Below are 19,787 nucleotides of genomic sequence, written 5' to 3' on the forward strand. Positions count from 1 at the left end.
TGTACATAACCAGATGTGAACTGGTTGTGAGCCTCTAGATCCTTGTAAGCTCTCATTTCCTCAAGAGTGTGCAGAGGGTTTTCACTGAACACCAGGTAATGCACTATGTCGCCGTGCTCTACATTTGGCCAATCATCTGGATTACGGCTAAACAAGGCACCGTGGAGGGCATACGGGTCCATATGGTCGATCACGGAACATTTCCTCAGATATACGTCCTTATCTGGTCGCTCTAGCGTGCTGGCGTACTTATCCATTCGCGATACGATAATACGTGTACGACAACTAGAGATAAGGAAGTGTGCCACCCAATATGGCGGACCGGAAGTTGGCCAGTGACGTCAGTGAAAACACCCTATTCATGGCAGTTTTCGTGTTGCCTGCAAATTACCGTGAACAGCCGTTAACCTGAACTTCCACGACAATCTACAGTGCCGCATAGTGACGGAAATCACACTTTTCATGCAGTGTCACATCTGATGGTCGCTTTTGGTATAATGGTCGGGATCCCACTCGTCAAATCTGCGCACGTCTACGCAACAGTCAAGGACTTAAGCATCCCTGCCGCTTTCATCCACTACACTAGTGGACAGCCTCTTGTGCAAACCAAGACAAGAGGACTTTAAAGGAGAAGTCCGGTCAAAATCAGAAATCAAACTGCTGAAAGTACTTCAAATATAAAACTACTATATACTGTGCAATAAATTATAATTTTTTTAATAAAGAATAATTTTCATTTAATCATGTTTATGTGTAGAAACCCATCTTGTTCAAGAATAGTACTGTCACCTCCCATTTTTTGACGTCACTCAGCGGACCCGCTGTTGAGCAAGTCCCAACGCTCTGTTTGTCACGGCGCACTATTTTCCAGAAGGTGACGACTGGTGCTCTGTACGAAGCAGAGAGTGATGAAGTACTTAGTGACAGTGATGAGAGTTCTGTGGAGCTATCATCATCTGATAGCGATATGGATTTTTTTAGAAGAGTTTCTTGACAGAAACCGGACGCGCGCTGCAGTGGAGGAGAGATTGCGCTGAAGTGACTTAAGTTATACATTTGCTCTCTAGTAAATAGGGCAGGTGGTCATTATTGTATAAATATTAAAATATAAGAGCGTTCCAGCACATGCTGGGGCGGAGGGATACCACATCACATGTGGTATCCCTCCGCCCCTCTGCTCGGTGACCATCCCCGCAAATTCTAAATAAAAAATTCTAAATTAAATAATAACTTACCGAAAATCCTCGCTCTCATGTCATGTTCAAAACATTCTTCTTCAAAATGGTCGCTGCATATGACGTGTTTTCTCTCTGGCCAGAAGTTAGATGGCAAATCCGCTCTCTTCAAGTTGGCAATCCAGCGACGAGCCCGGTGGCTCATGAATCGGGAAGTTGAAATAAGCAATGTTTTTTCCACTTTTACCAGTTGTGTTGGAACATCCGATGGCCATGCACGTGGGCATTGTTGCTTCAGCAATAGCTCTTGGGAATGTCAGCAGTGAAGTCCTCTGGAAATCCGAAAAAAATTATTGATGATCGCAGCTATGTAGAACGGCTCCTATTGACTTTGCTTAGAAAGAGCGAGAAATGCTGTCGCAGCTCCGCTTTCTCCACATCACAGGATGCGATGTCAGACGGCCCTTACTGCCCAAATATGGGCAGTAATGTCAGCCCCCATACACAGTGATTCAGACGACAATTTATGTTTTTATTTTCTTATTGATTAAAGATAAGTTCATTAAATAGCCATGAACGTATTAGTTTTAGTTATAGCTAATGATACCCTGATTTTTTCTTGTTGACCGGACTTCCCCTTTAATTGACCAGCTGCAAATCGCTCAGCCTGGTCACCCGTTCTCCAGGTGAAAATCACTCTGCCCCTCCTCCTCCCAGCATGAGAGTCCGTATTTCAGCTGAAAACGTATTTTAATAAAATTTTGAATTTTAGTTTAATGTTAAAACCTTAGTCACTGTTCTGTATTGTGAATCCTGTTTTATTTGCCTTAAGGATTAAATATAATTCATTATTTCTACCAGCCTTTACTTATTACTACCTTTTTAGGTTCACAGTTTTAAGTTTTAAAATTTCTTGGGGTATTCTTTAAATGGATTTGAATTTAATAAGCTTGCAAGCATTTTTGAGCAATTGCGTTTCTTTTTTTAAAGAGCTGGAAAGTAACCCCCTTGAGGCCCATTCATACCTCACGTAAAAGACGGTTATTGCGCACCTCAACGGACGGAGGTATGAAGGAGTCAACGGATGGAACGTACGGACAGAAATACGGACGTGTAGGCCAAACGTAGGGTATGAATGGACCTTTACCATCTCATGAAAGAAAGGTTCGAATCTTTGCGCCGACGCCCCAGAGATGCTCCGAGACCAGGAGCTCCTCCACATCCATTGAAAATCCATTCGGGGTACCAGAGGCCGGATAACCTTTTGGTCTCGGGCTCGTCGGTCGGAGATCTTGTTTGTTAACTCAAAATGTGGATGGAATTCTAAACAATAGTAACTGAGTTCCCATCTTTACTAAATGACGAGACGGTGGTATGACGTTCCAGCACTTTTATTGAGAAACAGAGCAGAGATCACATAGATGGAAAGTAATCGCACCACACGGTTCCGCTGCAGTCTGCGTCTGCCCTGTCTCTGCCTGTCTCGCTTTCCGGCTTCCCCTAATACTGCACCGTGGCCTTGGCTTGACACATAACAAAGACAGTCTATCATAGACAATAATCATTCTACGCAGCATTCAGCCTTGCACTCAGCAAACAGTGGATCTTATACACAGCCATCATGTCTGCAGGCCTCGTATGTCCAAGTGGCGTGAGGCCATAGTGACTTCAGAATAATATTTTTTATAACACACCGCAGCGGGAGGGGAAAAACAGGAAAGGCTCGCCTATTGGCCGAGCGCGCACGTCAATCAAAGTGGCGTGTTTTGGGAGGGGCCAGGGTGGCTGGAACGTGGACCGGCCATACAAGATCCACAGACTCCCATTGCCGTTGGCGTCAGGCCATCGGCGCCACCAACCTGTCGGAGAGGGCACCGGGATTTGTAAGTTTCATCGGTCTATCACTTACCGCGATATGTACATTTTGCAACTCGAAAAACCTTTTTATAAGATAATGTTAAAATTATTATTAAATCTGTTCCCAAATATCCCTTCCAGACTCCTATTATGAAATTAGAAAAATATTTCAAAGTCCCACCTCCAGGCTGGGATTTTATAGAAGATAATTATATACTTCCAGTTTTACCCCGTACATCATTCTCCCTTCCGGACGCCTTGACCCCGCCTAAACACGCATAATTAATTAAGCCGTGGTCTCAGCAAATAGTAAAAGCTTCCCTGTTTTTTCCTTCCCGCCTGTAGTTTTGGTGTCGTGCAATTTCTGACACATTGTTGGCTCTATGCTGGGTGGGCTAATAACCCATTGTTAACCAATAGAACCAGGCCCGTACATCATTCCTCCTTCCGTGGGAAGGATAAAGTTTGTAACTGTGGTAGCCACATGCTGAACAAAAAACAATATTATATTTATTAAGTATTTTCCAATAAGTCCCAGCATCGGCCCCTTAACCACCACCATATGTACGTTTAATTGGTACGTCAACTACCGTGATTTGTATGTTTTGTAACTCCAAAAAAATGCCACTTTTTACAAGATAATTTTAAAAATATTATTAAATCTGTTCCTAAATATCCCTTTCAGACCCCTATTCTGAAATTAGAAAAATACTTCAATGTTTCCAGTGAAAAAAAAAACTGATGGCTGAGCTGGGTTTTGAAACCTGCTCTCCCAGGTGGGAGACACCCCTTAGGTCCTATATATAGGGGGCAGAGAGCCGCTTTATACTTCAATGTTGCCAATGAAAAGTGAAAAAAAAAAAACCTGATGGCCGAGGTGGGTTTCGAACCCTGCTATCCCAGCCTTGGCCCCTCCTAAACGCGCATAATTAATTAACCATGCCCGTACAGCATTGCTCCTGCCGTACGACTTGCAAAATATGGGCAGTGCCGTGTCCGGCAAGTTGGTATGCAGTCCCCCTCTCTGAACCCAATTTACAATATTGAGAAGAAAGCACCATCATTTGGTTATTGTACGTTAGTACAGTTGCACAAGAGTCGGATGAACGAATTGCGGGATTTTGCATAGCGTCTGTACGTCCACTTGGCGATAACGCACGCATGCAATCACTTTGTTTGTCCGACGCCATACGCCCACCAATCATTTGGCTCCTGGCCGTAGAAAAAAAAGTTTTGTACCGATTTTCCTGAACAACGCAAAGCCCAAGTTAACCAGAACATTATTTTGAGTAAGTAATATTCTAAAGACTTATTTGCTCAGTAAAATCCTTTAACTTCAGAATCAGTTGCCTTTGTTTATGCGATTCTCCCTCCGGGCGCTAGATTGGTTAAAGTCTAAAAGTTATCAAAATTGCCTTTGAACCAACATTAATATTCAACATTAATGTGGGAATAAGGTTCATAGCTCCATTGGCTGACAACGGAGCAGATCGGGTAAGCTTTATGCTTTAAAACAAGCTTCTTTGAATTTCCGGAAATCGGAAGCTACTAGAAGCTAATAGCATTTTTGCTAGCGGACACTCGCCGCTAATAAATAAAAGCTTCAGTTTCATTTTTAGTCATAATGAGTGGGCCGGATAACGTAAACATTAATGCCCCATCAATGTACGAAACCCTTGTGGAGATAACCTTTGTTATAACCATAAAAACACACTCAACAATGACATGGTACCGAATGTTAGCAATGAGCTATTTCGTTAGCCATTTGTTCAAACACCCATGTCTAAAACGATGCTGAAAAGAAGAGCTGGGTGGGAGCACCCCTGAGGGCTCCAGTCGGAAGTGGAAGTCTGAAGAGAGGGTGTTCAGAAGTGCTCTGACTTTTATCTGTAAGGGTGTCTACAGAAGCACGCTGCTGAGAGAGAGGTCCCGTCTTTTCTGCCTGTGTTACGGGGTAATCAAAGCTGTGATATATGATGGAGCTTGATTATTAAGGGCTTTATACGTTAGAAGAAGAATTTTAAATTCTATTCTTGATTTAACAGGAAGCCAGTGAAGGGAAGCTAAAATTGGAGAAATAAGGCCCGTTTACACTACACTTTTTTAACCGAGCCGAGACCAGTCCAAGCTCGGTAACCGAGATAACTCTCGTGTGTAAATGGTCAGCAGACTGAACTGAACCGTGCTAAACATAACCGGATCGCGCTAAATGCAGACCAGTTCCTGGGGTGGTCTCGGAGTGCTTTTTGTTTTTATCCCTGTTATCTGATAAAGAGTGCATGAGCAGACCGTGTCATCCCCTTACAGTCAGCTGACTGTCTGCGGGTTTTCCGGCGTGTCTGGCTGCACGTCCCGATTCACAATCCATTCAGACAAATTTCAGACATTCATAATAATACCAGCTTCCTTACCGTCCCACACGATTTCCAGAGATGATTCTGCTTAGCAGTGTGATGAACCTCAGCGTCTGTCGTTGTTTCCGGCGTCTGTAAATCCTTATTAGACGTTCGTTTATCTCATCCACTTCCCAAAAGCCGACTCTCTCAAGTAAATTCACCAATGGTTGCCTTCTTCCCCTGACTCTCCGCAAACACCGAAATATCACAATATCAAGCATAACATTCTGAATGTTACGGGCGCCGCCGTTTGTTTTGCTGGTTCCGCCTTCAATCCCAGAGAGCGACAGTACCGCAGATTGCCACTAGGGGGCGAGGAGCAACCAAGGAACCGAGATGAGCTTGGTGTGTAAACGGTCGTCAGAACCAGGCTCGGCTTGGTTAACTGATCCAAGCTCGTACTGGTCTCGGCATGGATCGGTTTAACAAGAGTAGTGTAAATGGGGCTATATGATCCCTCTGGTTGATTTTCATCAGAACTCTTGCTGCAGCATTTTGGATCAGCTGAAGGCTTTGAACTGCATTTTGTGGACTTCCTGATAGTAAAGAATTACAATAGTCCAGCCTTGAAGTAACAAATGCAGGGACTAGTTTTTCAGCATCACCCCTGGACAGTAGCGTAGCCAGGCTTTTTAATTTCGTGGGGCACCATGTGACCCACATATCTTGGGGGGGGGGGGGGGGGGGGGGGGTATGGTAACAAAGGTAATCTAACCAGATACAAAGAACTACATTAGATAAAATTATTTCTTACCTGTACCCCTCATTCTCTTAAGGAGGGCAAAATACTTAATATAAGTCTTAATCTATACCATTAAGTAACATTTAGTACACAAAGAAGTATTACTGGTACAAACAACCAATGCCTTGGTACCATCACTAAGGAATATACAGTATTGTTTTATACGAAAATTAGAAAGAGACAGCTGAAGATAATAATAGGGGTTTTCTGTATAGAAGTGAATCTAGATCCAATCACCTATAGGTGCGAAAAATGCTGAATAATGTTTGTGAGAGCAGAAGACATGCCCATCACAGCACCGAGGCAGATGCCATTGGAAACAGAACCCGATGCCTGAAGGGACCACCTGAGCAAAGGTGCCCAAGAGGGGCCAACACAGGAAATCTGCCTCCCCCATCTCAGGGAAGAACAGAGATGGGCCCCAGGAAACACTGCCAACAGCCACAACATTGAAGCCCCCAGGATTCGTGGGGAGAAGCCCGTGGGTTCCACAGGCAGCCGTCTACTTCAGAGTGGATCCGTCCATGGGCCTAGACACCCAAGGCCTAATGGCACCTCACCCCCCGTGGGGCCCAGGCCTTCCAAAGCAGCCGCCAGGACCGAGCTGGCACCTGCCCGAGCACTTAGCCAGGACATTGAAGACCACCAATGCACAAATGAGCCAAGGCGCCAGCTCACGGAGGGGAGCAGGATGGAGGGAAGGCTCCACACTTAGTGGAGACCTGAGATGTCCTAGGAGAGGGGCAGTACAAACCCAACCTGACAAACACATAACCACGTACAAAGCCATGTTTACACATATCCAGCCTAGTGCTCCCACATGCAAACACTCTTATGATCACACACCAGACGACCCAAGGGCCCATCCATCCAGAGATGGGGCCAATATGAACCGAATGGGCCAACCAACCAGAGCCCACCCCACAAACCTCGAGGTGCTATCTTCCCTACACCCTGCCCTCCATACCTAAGTCCTTCCCCCATATTCCTGGGGAGCTCAAAAGCACCCCAATCAATTCCCTGGACCAAACATCCACCCCTAGCCAAGACCCGACCAGGTGGCCAGCTTCTTCTCCAAGCCCTGGAATCTAGATGGCAATCGGATAACAGGTGTGTAAGAGAGACTGTGAAACCTGCCTCTGCCTGATCAAATGTCGTGTTGTTGCACATTGCTCTCAAGTGCGTTTGAAACTGAGAGGGCCAAAAAGGGGGGTGATTGGCAAGCCCCCCCTCCAGGAAGGTAGAAGGTGCCAGTGCACCCCATGCACCCTGCCCAGAACCCTCAATGTCTAAATGCAAATGGGGGCAAAGGAAGCCACCATGGTTGAGGCTTAGATAATGAGCCCCCCAGATGTCTTGTTTCCACCCCAACCCCCAATTAATGTCCTACATATATGTGTGTTGTAAGAATGTTATAAATTAAAGTGTGTAAGATGTATAGTATTGTATGTATAGTAGTTAAGGATGTCACCAAACAGCAGGGCTGGAAAATCCTCCCCCCTCCCAAGCGACGCCTCCACCCCCCAAGGTCCTACATGTGTGGCAGCATGATGGAGCACGCAGAGGGAGGTGCCCGGGGAGCAACATGCCCTCCCAGGAAGACAGCTCCCCTGCTGACTCCAATAGGCTCTACCGTTCTCCAAAAACCTACCGGGAGAGTGATGCTCCGCCAGTCGTACCACCATAGTCTGCCAGAAACAGGCAGAAGGGTTCAAGAGCCAACCGCAAACTGAGACTAACACCACCATCCCCCAACCCACCCACCCACCATCCAGAACGTTCGGGGGGGAAACAAAAATCACTCTGGTTAGACAATAGGGTGTTTTCACTGACGTCACTGGCCAACTTCCGGTCCGCCATATTGGGTGGCACACTTCTTTATCTCTAGTTGTCTTACACGTATTATCGTATCGCGAATGGATAAGTACGCCAGCACGCTAGAGCGACCAGATAAGGACGTATATCTGAGGAAATGTTCCGTGATCGACCATATGGACCCGTATGCCCTCCACGGTGCCTTGTTTAGCCGTAATCCAGATGCATTACCTGGTGTTCGGTGAAAACCCTCTGCACACTCTTGAGGAAATGAGAGCTTACAAGGGTCTAGAGGCTCACAACCAGTTCACATCTGGTTATGTACATCAAGGAAATCGCCATCATACGTGGACGGGTGAGTTTTAATAAGATGGTAAAAATGTAAACAATCCGACGCAAATGTGTCGCATGCTTCTGCGGTGGCTGGCGGCCGGCGGCGGACGGGCTCTGGGCTGATCGACGCCGCTCGCGGCTTTAATTATTTAAGCAGAACAATGACCAGTGCAAAATTAAGTTGTATTTACCGTATTGGCGCCAGTAGGAGCTGCAGATCATAAAGCCAGCAAACAGTGGGAACACAGCAACTCGTTCAAAGGTAAGCTGTGCTCAGACGGGTTAGCACATGCTAACCGTTAGCGCTAACAACCACTCGCGCATGTAATGTACTTTTAACTTGCTGCTGTGTGTTTCAAACGTTTAGAACACACTCTCATTGACATCGGGATACTGTGGAAAGTTATGTTCGGTCGACTTGCAGCCGCGATCCAAGCGAGCCGACGACTCTTTGTTATCTCTGTAACTCGTTCAAAGGTAAGCTGTGCTCAGACGGGTTAGCACATGCTAACCGTTAGCGCTAACAACCACTCGCGCATGTAATGTACTTTTAACTAGCTGCTATGTGTTTCAAAGGTTTAGAACACACTCTCATTGACATCGGGATACTGTGGAAAGTTATGTTCGGTCGACTTACAACCGCGATCCAAGCGAGCCGACGACTCTTTGTTATCTTATCTCTTGTTCTCCGTGGTTGCGCCTCCAGACAGGAAAGCGGTGGAAAATTAATCTGTTTCTATGTTTTTCCCATGGCGATCATGTGTTGCGCTGTTACAGCCCACAATACAGCAACGGTTTACCATGGTTGAAATCAAGTTAAGGTGAAATTAATCAAATTAAAACACGGCTGAGAGAGGGAGTACAGTACGCGGTAGTAATAGGCAGTAGAGGCGGCGGAGGCAGTCAACATGACAGCCGCGGAAAGTAATAAGTCATAACGCCCAAGCCCTATTATTAATATATTCTTCTTACATGTTTTAAATACTTAACAGTTAATTACCTGTGACAAAGTGAGCACCGCAGACTCTGGCGTATTCCAGCTTAACACCGTCCAAATCGGACCTGGATATCCGTGTCAGCCATAGGTGACGGCGTTGTTCAGACAGCTGTTTTTTTTTTCGCACTGATTCACTATTACGGCTGGTAAGCGATAGAAAGAGCGTTGATCTCCACCTCCACGGGCCGTGCAACCAACCATTAAACACGTTTTCCCCATTGTTCACTTCCAATACTGCCTAAGGCGTAATACAATGCAGGTCAACTGTGCGAAACGACTGCCACCCAATATGGCGGACGCGCTGAGTAGTCACGTGAGCGTGACGTCAGCTGAAAACCCCCTATTCGCCTAAGCCATGAAGACCCCAGTTCCTCAGATAGAACCAATACTGAAAGCCACCATGAACCAGGATCGAGACAAGGAGACAGACTTGGAAACCTCCAATTATCCCTCGCCAACCCCCACAAAGAAAAGAAGAATTTAATTTAACTCACCCCCAACACTAACATTCAAACAACTCCCGCACCACATATGACAATATACATCCAGGCTGAGTTCACCCACCCCCTCTCCCCTTCCATCCAAGGCAAACATTGGCTGGAACCCCCGGCAACATACTCCACAGCACCCAAGCCCCAAAGGCCATGGGGCTTGGGGATTTGAGGATGCCTAAGGATGCCTGCCTTAGGACGCCATATTTACTTACGCACAGCTCTCACAAGATCTCAGCCACTCATCTGCTTCAGAAATGCATGCCTTCCGAGAGATGCATTCCCTTGCTCCTACACACTTTTGTGAAGTGTACACCTGGTTGAAGTACACTTAAGGGCTCAAGTGCGCAGGTTACAAGCAGGTGTGCAGGTTATAAAATTTAAAGACTTTAAATTTGTAGCCCAATAAGAGACAAGGATAAGTAATTTGCGTGTGATGTAAACTTAAGCAGCAAGAGAACCTAACTACCAGTTAAACTGGGGCAGCAATCTGCAATCCTCTAGTTTTGTCCCTCTAATGCTCCTTCAAGATATACAGACCTAAAGAACAGCAGGAAAACTGCACCTCTCTGCTACACCCACCCTGCAGCAGACAAACACTCATGGATCTGCATCAGCACCGGCTCAGGGTCGGTGACACAGTGCTCTGTTCTCAGTTACATGGACCATTTCTTTCCCTTTGACTCTCTGAGGAGCAAAGTGACCCCCCGCCCCAGCCAGGGGACTTAGCTACTCTACTGGGGAATGATAACAAGGATTTTTCTACCGTTTTAATCTATCTTCATTTGTAAATAAAATACATGTTGGTATATAAACTACATACAGTTATCTACATATTCTACAGATCACCCTCTACTACCATCTAATGTAGAACAGATTACTAGATCAATGTGTGCTTCTGTGCTTTTTTGTTTCTCTTGTTGTGTCTCTGTTCTGTCTTCTGTAACCCCAGTCGGTCGAGGCAGATGACCGTTCATACTGAGCCCGGTTCTGCCGGAGGTTTTCCTTCCCGTTAATGGGTGGTTTTTCTTCCCACTGTCGCTTCATGCTTGCTCAGTATGAGGGATTGCAGCAAAGCCATGTACAATGCAGACGACTCTCCCTGTGGCTCTACGGTTCCCCAGGAGTGAATGCTGCTTGTCGGGACTTTGATGCAATCAACTGGTTTCCTTATATAGCACATTTTTGACCAATCTGTATAATCTGACCCAATCTGTATAATATGATTGAACTTGATTTTGTAAAGTGCCTTGATATGACATGTTTCATGATTTGGCACTATATAAATAAAATTTAATTTAATTGAATTATTTATTATTTATGTAAAATATTGTATTCCTTCTTAAAGCTATTGTTGGTAATCCTGTTCAAAAACCGTTTGTTATACTGGGTGAAATGGTCCCTCCATTCTGACAGTAGTCAATACATTGTGTTCAGAAAAAGGAACAAAAAAATGTATCTCTGTAAGAGCTGCAGGCTGTAAAAACTCTGACCAATTCTGTCATTCGGTCCCAATGGAAAGAACCAATCAGATGCCTTTGAACAGCGCATTGATGAGACAGAGAGGAGGTACCACTTTCAGATCTTGCCAGCTCTCCAAGATTACCAACCTTAGCTTTAATGTAGACCTTGTTAATGAAAATCAGATTCCTTGGTTGTGAGCACCAACATGTCCGTTGTTCTGGTTCTGATCTGATTTTTACGGTGGAGCTACTGGATTAAAATGTAATGTATTTTTCTTCTTGTTGTTTTCTGTCTTCCAGACTCTGAACATCCTGCTTTTACTGAGGAGGAAAGAAGAACTTTCAATGTTAACCTGTTGTTCATTAAACTCATTAACCAACCAGAAGCTCTGATCTCCTCGCTGTTGCCATAGTAACATCTGTTTGGATGCTTTAACACTCAGTGACAAAATGAGTCAAATAATGTGTTTTCATGCTATCAGCTGATTGGCTCATCTGGAGTAAGCGTGTTGAACACGTCCTGCTCACCTGTGTCAAATACCTGCAAAGCCCCGCCCCCTTGACAGCCTTAATAATGCATGAAGCTTTGCTAAAATTAATTTAAAACACTGGAGAAACTCAGAAAGTGATGATGATGATGAAGCTCACCTTTCTGTTATGTTTTGGGCTCAGCTAATTTTATCTTTTATAAACTACTGATGTGAAATAAAAAGATAAAGATACACCTGAATAGTTTTTTTCTTTATTCCTTCACTAATTTCACATATAATGTCAGAGTCACTGGATTTAAAGAAGGAGATTTCAGTGTCAACACAGCGTTTGTGTGATAACTGGCCTGATGTGAATCAAGTTTAAAAATAGTTCTGCTGCTTGGGTCAAGAACCTGACGACAAGGCAGGGAACCCGAAATTCATGCCAGAAACGGTGTGACATTTAAAAAATAAAGGTTTATTATTAATACCCAGTGTTATGCTATTACACACTCTTTAAAAGTTATTTAATGTTTAATAAATAACTATAACTAGTATGTATTGTCTGGTGATGATCAGCTCTTAAGCTGATATCAGAACAATGGTTGAAAGGGATGAATTCGAGCACTAGCGATCTTTTAACAGCAAACTCTGCACACACATAGAATAAAAGAGTGACAACTTCTTTTCAAGTTCAAGAATTTAATAACAGAAATAAAATTAATATCCAGAGAACATCACTATGTAATGCTGTTTACCTGAATTAACACTATATTTCAATTAATAAATCCTCTCTACTAGGCTAGTGAAGCTTAACTAAACTACAAAGCAAGATGAAGATAAAAGAAGATAAGCTAAGGAACTATTACATGCAAAAGAAACAAAAAACAAAATAAAGTGGTTGATCATCATTGTCAAGTCAAATTACACTTGAGATGAGTGCATTTTTAATAAATAAATAAAGTTGTAATTTGCACTAAAAGAGATTAAATACGGGGGTGCAATTCACTGACGGCAGTAGCGTCAAGCAACAAAACGGAGACAATCTGCTTAATTGCTGCCTGGTGCGCTCAAGAGCTCATGACGTCACACACGCGGTGCATCCCTGAAGCACAGGTGTGATATCAGACCCAAGTAGGAGCAGAAGTTATTGAGACACGGACGAGGATCCTGTTAAAATTAATACCAACGCAGCAGAGTACTTTTGAACGTCTACAACGATTGGAGGGGCAGCCGGTAAGAAGCTAAACTTAAAATCTGTGCTACAGAGTCGCTACTGTTGCTGCTGAGCCGTTTGAGAATGGTGTTTGTTTACGTGTTAGTGTGCAGCAGAATGGAGGCGTAGCTCTGTTCAATATGGTTTTGCCATGCTTTGATTGTCTTGATGAAATGTGTGTTAGTATGGCCATAAGCTGCGTATTTGTCAAATATTATTAGAAAGTGTTTGGTCGATTGGTGTGATAAGAGGGTCTGCCTTTTAATTGGGTTAACAGATATAAAGGATAAATAGGTTAAATGGGGTTTGTGCAATTAAAGTGGCAATATGTGGTTTGTGCTACGTAAGCTTGTATGTGTTTCAGTGTTTGGTGTTACAAGTAGCTTTGTATTGAATGGAGTATTTAAGGCTGACATTTACATGTATATTTGTAAAAATTTATGGGATTTATGTGTGTGGTGTTTTTTTTTTTTTTTTTTTTTTTTTTTTTTTTTTTTTTGCAAAGGTTTTTTACCTGTTTGACCACTGCTAAAGAAATGTCCTTATGCCAAGCGGCATAAGGACATCACGCATGCAGTAACGTGCTTGATAGTGATGGACATGCTGTGCTGTTTTCTGCAGCTGAAAAGCCTGGCTTCAAACAACTACTCGCCACTCTTGATCTGCAATATAAAGTTCCGGGCTGCAAGTTTTTCTCTAACAGCGCTGCCTAAATTGTGCAACTAGTGCAGAGAATCAGTGAAAAATGAGCTGCAGTCTGTTCCCACGCCACAAACTCAGACCTCAGCCCTGCGTCAGCCTCTCAATTGACTAGAAATAGAATGGACCCTGAGAAGTAACTAGTGTACTATTCCCACCTAAATATGCTATTCTATTATTTATTTGTTATATTTATTTTGGTCATTTTACTGGTCACTTTAGTTTAAATACTTTGTATTTAATAACATCCCTCAGGTCTCTTAGGTTGAGTTATTTTTCATTAAAAAATCAGCTATGGGCAAAAATGTTGGTTAAATAAAGATTTAATTGAGATTTAGTGTTTATGTGTTCTTTATTAAAAGTAAGTAATTTAGCAATATCATAAGAGCCAGGTTTTACATCTTTTTGATAATTATCGATCAATTTGCATTTTTTTTATCAATATGCTTTTTTTTCTATATCGTCCAGCCTTAGTTTCAACCCATTCACAATGCAAATCCTGAGTTCAACAAAACATTAGTTGATAAAAAAATAAGATTCAAAAAATAATTGGCTCAGTGAAAATCCATAGCTTTGGAACGATTGATTTTATTAATGCGATCATACCTCCGGAAAAGCCAGCGGTCGCTTTAGCAATCAGTCGCTAAATGGGTTAATCCTAAAGTTATGCAAAAACACCATTAAATTGACATTAACGTTCCATATTAATGCGGTAATAACGCTCATAGCTCTATCGAACAATGGTGGAGCGAAACAAAACAGACCGTAGTTGCATGGTATGTTATCCAATTCAATTTTATTTATATAGCGCCAATTCATGAAACATGTCATCTCAAGGCACTTTACAAAGTCAAGTTCAATCATATTATACAGATTGGGTCAGATTATACAGATTGGTCAAACATGTCCTATATAAGGAAACCAGTTGATTGCATCAAAGTCCCGACAAGCAGCATTCACTCCTGGAGAAGCGTAGAGCCACAGGAAGAGTCATCTGCATTGTACATGGCTTTGCTGCAATCCCTCATACTGAGCAAGCATGAAGCGGCAGTGGAGAGGAAAACTCCCCTTTAACAGGGAGGAGAACCTCCAACAGAACCAGAACCAGGCTCAGTGTGAACGCTCATCTGCCTCCACCCACTGGGGCTTAGAGAAGACAGAGCAGAGACACAGAAAGCACAGAAGCTCACATTGACCCAGGAGTACTTTCTATGTCAGAGAAGACAGAGCAGAGACACAGAAAGCACAGAAGCTCACATTGACCCAGGAGTACTTTCTATGTTACAGAAGACAGAGCAGAGACACAGAAAGCTCAGAAGCTCACATTGACCCAGGAGTACTTTCTATGTTAGAGAAGACAGAGCAGAGACACAGAAAGCACAGAAGCTCACATTGACCCAGGAGTACTTTCTATGTTAGAGAAGACAGAGCAGAGACACAGAAAGCTCAGAAGCTCACATTGACCCAGGAGTACTTTCTATGTTAGAGAAGCCAGAGCAGAGACACAGAAAGCACAGAAGCTCACATTGACCCAGGAGTACTTTCTATGTTAGAGAAGACATAGCAGAGACACAGAAAGCTCAGAAGCTCACATTGACCCAGGAGTACTTTCTATGTTAGAGAAGACAGAGCAGAGACACAGAAAGCACAGAAGCTCACATTGACCCAGGAGTACTTTCTATGCTAGATGGTAATAGAGGATGATCTGCCTCCCCTGATGATGTCACAGCTAACAGAACGTCAGACCAGGTGTACCTACTATGAAGAAAAAAGAGAGAACAGAAAGTTAAAAGCTGAAATGACAACAGTCATGCATAACTGGAGAACAGTAGAAATCAGTAGAGTGAGAGAAATAGACCCTGATGTCCTCCAGCAGCCTAAGCCTATAGCAGCATAACTATAGAGGTAGCTCAGAGTAACATGAGCCACCTTGACTCTCACAGCAGTGGGCCACTGTATAAAAAAAAACATTGTTATGCCAGAAGCTGTTTGAATATGCTTATTATTATTATTATTATTATTATTATTATTATTATTATTATTATTATATTATTATTATTATTATTATTATTATTATATTATTATTATTATTATTAATTATAATTTGGTATTATAATTGAAGTAATAAATCATTCAACTCAAAATTCCGCTATAACAAAATATAGTTCAAATGGTGGTGATGTTAGCTATAAGCTTGTAAGGATTTATACTACTAATGCATTAGTTAATTAGCTGTTATGAACTCATTTATGCTGGAATAAATGATCTGGTCGGACTTTTAACCGACGAGGTTTATCCAGCAGGCTGTGAGAACCCCAATGTAACTGCAATTAGAGTTTAAATCCTTATTCCTTATCACCATCCAATGATATTGTCTCTGTATTAAAATCAGATGTTAACTCCAAAGGAGGTTAGCTCTGAATTCTGAATAACCAGGCAACTGTGAATTAGATTGAACACAGAACAATTTCTATTCCGCAGTTGTTGTTTTTATTGAACCAAAAGCAATTCCCTGTTACAGTAATTCTCTGATTCAACGACTTTGGAAATCTTACTCACTACTAAACTACACAAGCAAAATATATGTGGAAATAAAAGAACAAACAAAAACAAATGGATTAACATGAGCAGTTAGCGAATCTAAGTCCAGCTCACGGTCGTTTAATACCACATTTCAGTTACCCGACACCCTTTCAAGATGGCGACTATGATGACGTATGATCTACCAATTTGCGTGATGCGTGAGGGGAGGTCCTAATGACGTAACCACGCTTACGCTGATGGGATAATACCTCGCTTCGAGAGGGCGTGGCTAACTGGGGAGTTTAAACGGAGACCGCGACTTGAGCTCGGACAAAAAGATTGCACCCGCTGATAAGCAAAGCAAAGATGGAACAAAGAGAAAGGAAAAAGTTGAAGAATCAACTCACGGCGGAGTCTCCACGGAACACAAAATCAAACAGCCAAGTCACTTTCACAAATGCATGCACATACAAAGGAAATATTCAGCAAAATAAATCCAACTTCGTCATGGAATAAAAAGCATTAACCTACACCTACAAAGTTCCTAAACCTGCCCAGGCACTTCTAAACATCCTGTGGGTGAAAAACAGATAAAAGGAGAGAACCCCGTTACTTTGAGGTGATCCAGGAGTGAAATCCCAGCTTCGGGGTCTGCGAGTGCTCCGACTAACGCGGCGTCCTGAATGCGTCTTGACTGCGTGGCTGCGGTTGCAGACAGGAGCGAGCAGCAGCGGGGAGGGGATGAGGAGGCTCCTTCGTCTCTTCCTCTGGGCTTACAGTCGCTTTGTTGGCTTGACAAAGCGGGGTCCTCTTTGATCACTGGGAGATAAGGTGGCTCCCAATCTTTTGATCAGAGGTATTTTAAAAGTACTTATTTTAGTCGACCTCCTGCGTCAGCAGGGATAAAGTTTGCTTCGAAAAGTCTCAGTCCAGCGAGAAACTCGAGCACGTGGCGTGGGATTGCCCCAACGAAGTGAAACAGCTGTGTCTTCTCAGGTTGGCAGCGCGCCAGGGAAGAAGGGAGATTGTTGTGCGTAGCCGCAATAAATACATTTTCCCTAGTAACGTTATCTCTCCGCTCAGTTGTTAGGGCGGCGACCATTTTTGGGCCGTGTTGCATGATGGGAGTTGGTGGCCATTTTGACCACATTGCATCATGGGAAACGCAGTCCATCACGTCCCGAATTACTGCAGTTCCGTCACGTCTGAGTCCGCTTCACAGCAGACGCTGCACCAATCCGCCTGTCGATCTCCCGCTCCATCTTCCCCTCATTCCTGAACAAGACCCCAAGATACTTGAACTCCTCCACTAGGGGCAGCACATCCTCCCCAACCCGGAGAAGGCACTCTACCCTATTCCGGTTCAAGACCATGGTCTCAGATTTGGAGGCACTGATTTCCATCCCGGCCGCTTCGCACTCGGCTGCGAACCGCTCCAGTGAGAGCTGTAGATCACGCCCTGATGAAGCCAATAGGACCACGTCATCCGCGAATAGCAGAGACGCAATCCTAAGGCCACCAAAACGGATCCCCTCAACACCTTGGCTGCGCCTAGAAATTCTGTCCATAAAAGTTATGAACAGAATCGGTGACAAAGGGCAACCTTGGCGGAGTCCAACTCTCACCGGAAACGAGTCCGACTTACTGCCGGCAATGCGGACCAGACTCTGACACCGGTCGTACAGAGACCTGACAGTCCTTATTAAAGGGTCCGGTACTCCATACTCCCGGAGTACCCCCCACAGGATCCCCCGGGGGACACGGTCGAATGCCTTCTCCAGATCCACAAAGCACATGTAGACTGGTTGGGCAAACTCCCATGCCCCCTCCAGAATCCTGCTGAGGGTATAGAGCTGGTCCAGTGTTCCACGGCCAGGACCAAAACCACACTGCTCTTCCTGAATCCGAGATTCGACTATCCAACGGACCCTCCTTTCCAGAACCCCTGATTAGACCTTACCAGGGAGGCTTAAGAGTGTGATTCCTCTGTAGTTGGAACACACCCTCCGGTCCCCCTTTTTAAATAGGGTGACCACCACCCCAGTTTGCCAATCCAGGGGAACTGCCCCCGATGTCCACGCAATGTTGCAGAGCCGCGTTAACCAACACAGCCCCACAACATCCAGAGCCTTAAGGTACTCAGGGCGAATCTCATCCACCCCCGGGGCCTTGCCACCGAGGAGCTTTTTAACAACCTCGGCAACCTCAGCACCAGAGATGGGAGAACCCGACCCAGAGTCCTCAGGCTCTGCTTCCTCAATGGAAGACGTGTTGGTGGGATTAAGGAGGTCTTCGAAGTATTCCGCCCACCGAAACACGACGTCCCGAGTCGAGGTCAGCAGCACACCACCCCCACTATAAACAGTGTTGGTACTGCTTCACTAGCAATCTTTTAACAGCAAACTCTGCACACACATAGAATAAAGGAGTGACAACTTTTTTTCAAGTTCAAGAATTTAATAACAGAAATAAAATGAACATCCGGAGAACATCACTATGTAATGCTGTTTATCTGAATTAACATAATATTTCGATTAACAAATCCTCTCTACTAGGCTGGTGAAACTTAACTAAACTACTAAGCAAAATGAAGATAAAAATAGGAACTATTTACATGCAAAGTTAACAAAAGACAAAACAAAAGTGGTTGATTATAACCAGATTAATTCAATGAATCCTTGTTCACTGCAGATCTGATTGCAAAAATCAGGGAATGGAGTTAAAAACATTTCACATGTGTTTCAATCCATTCGCAATGCAAAGCCCAAGTTAACCAGAACCTTATTTTGAGTAAATAATATTTTAAAGACTCATTTGCTCAGTAAAATCATTTAACTTTATAGCTGATCTTATTAATGCAATTCTCCCTCCGGGCGCCTGGGGTCGCTGTAGCGATCGGTCGCTAATTCGATTAAAGTCTAAAGTTATCAAAATAGACCCTTTTCACAGTGACGTCATGCAACTTCCGTTCTGCGGAGAAGCAGGGTATCTTTATTTCCGCTTTCTCCGCCAGCAGTGTTTTTACATAGGGAATTCACACAGTCCCTCACCAATCTACCCAAATTTCGTTTGGGAGACGTGCACAGACTGGTACAAAAGCTTCCGGCCACACCAGCCTCCAGACTCGACAAAGATGACAAGTTCTTTGTGGAACAATACCTTTTCAATTATGAAGGTAAGAGCTTTGTCTTCTTAGCTCTGTTGTTAGCATAGATGCTAGGATAATGGTAGCTATGCTACCAACAGGACTTTTGCATAGCTCTCAACTCTCACGCATTGACCGTGTGACACACGCATTTCATCAATTGCACACGCTCACACGCATTACTTTGAAAATCTCAATCTTACAATGAAAATCTCACTCTTGAAACGCACGCGTACGGACGCTTCACGTCATGGCGGAACCAATTTGCGGTACAATGGTTTCCGCACGTGCAGTAGTAGCGGTTGAGAGGTATGACTTTTGTCATTTATTAGTTTTCTATTTCTCCTTTATATTGCTACGCTAGCTTTATTGCTATATCAGCTATTCTGTTTCACAGCTTTTAGCCAATGAGTCACACCAGGGATATAGTTGATGTATAATGTTGAGCCTTTTCTTACTTTGTTT

General features: G+C 43.8%; 1 protein-coding gene across 2 annotated transcripts in view; it reads left to right on the plus strand.

Moving 5' to 3' along the window:
- Window positions 1–11,655, plus strand: part of sncga (synuclein, gamma a) — a 29,506-nt gene extending 17,851 nt beyond the window's left edge. For both annotated transcript variants that reach the window (XM_036126231.1, XM_036126232.1), the window contains one exon: window positions 11,570–11,655. The gene's annotated coding sequence lies outside the window, so the exon portion shown is untranslated. The remainder of the gene's footprint in view (window positions 1–11,569) is intronic.
- Window positions 11,656–19,787: the final 8,132 nt, after the last annotated feature.

The sequence above is a fragment of the Fundulus heteroclitus genome, chromosome 22 (genome assembly GCF_011125445.2).
Source record: "Fundulus heteroclitus isolate FHET01 chromosome 22, MU-UCD_Fhet_4.1, whole genome shotgun sequence".
Lineage (NCBI taxonomy): Eukaryota > Metazoa > Chordata > Actinopteri > Cyprinodontiformes > Fundulidae > Fundulus > Fundulus heteroclitus.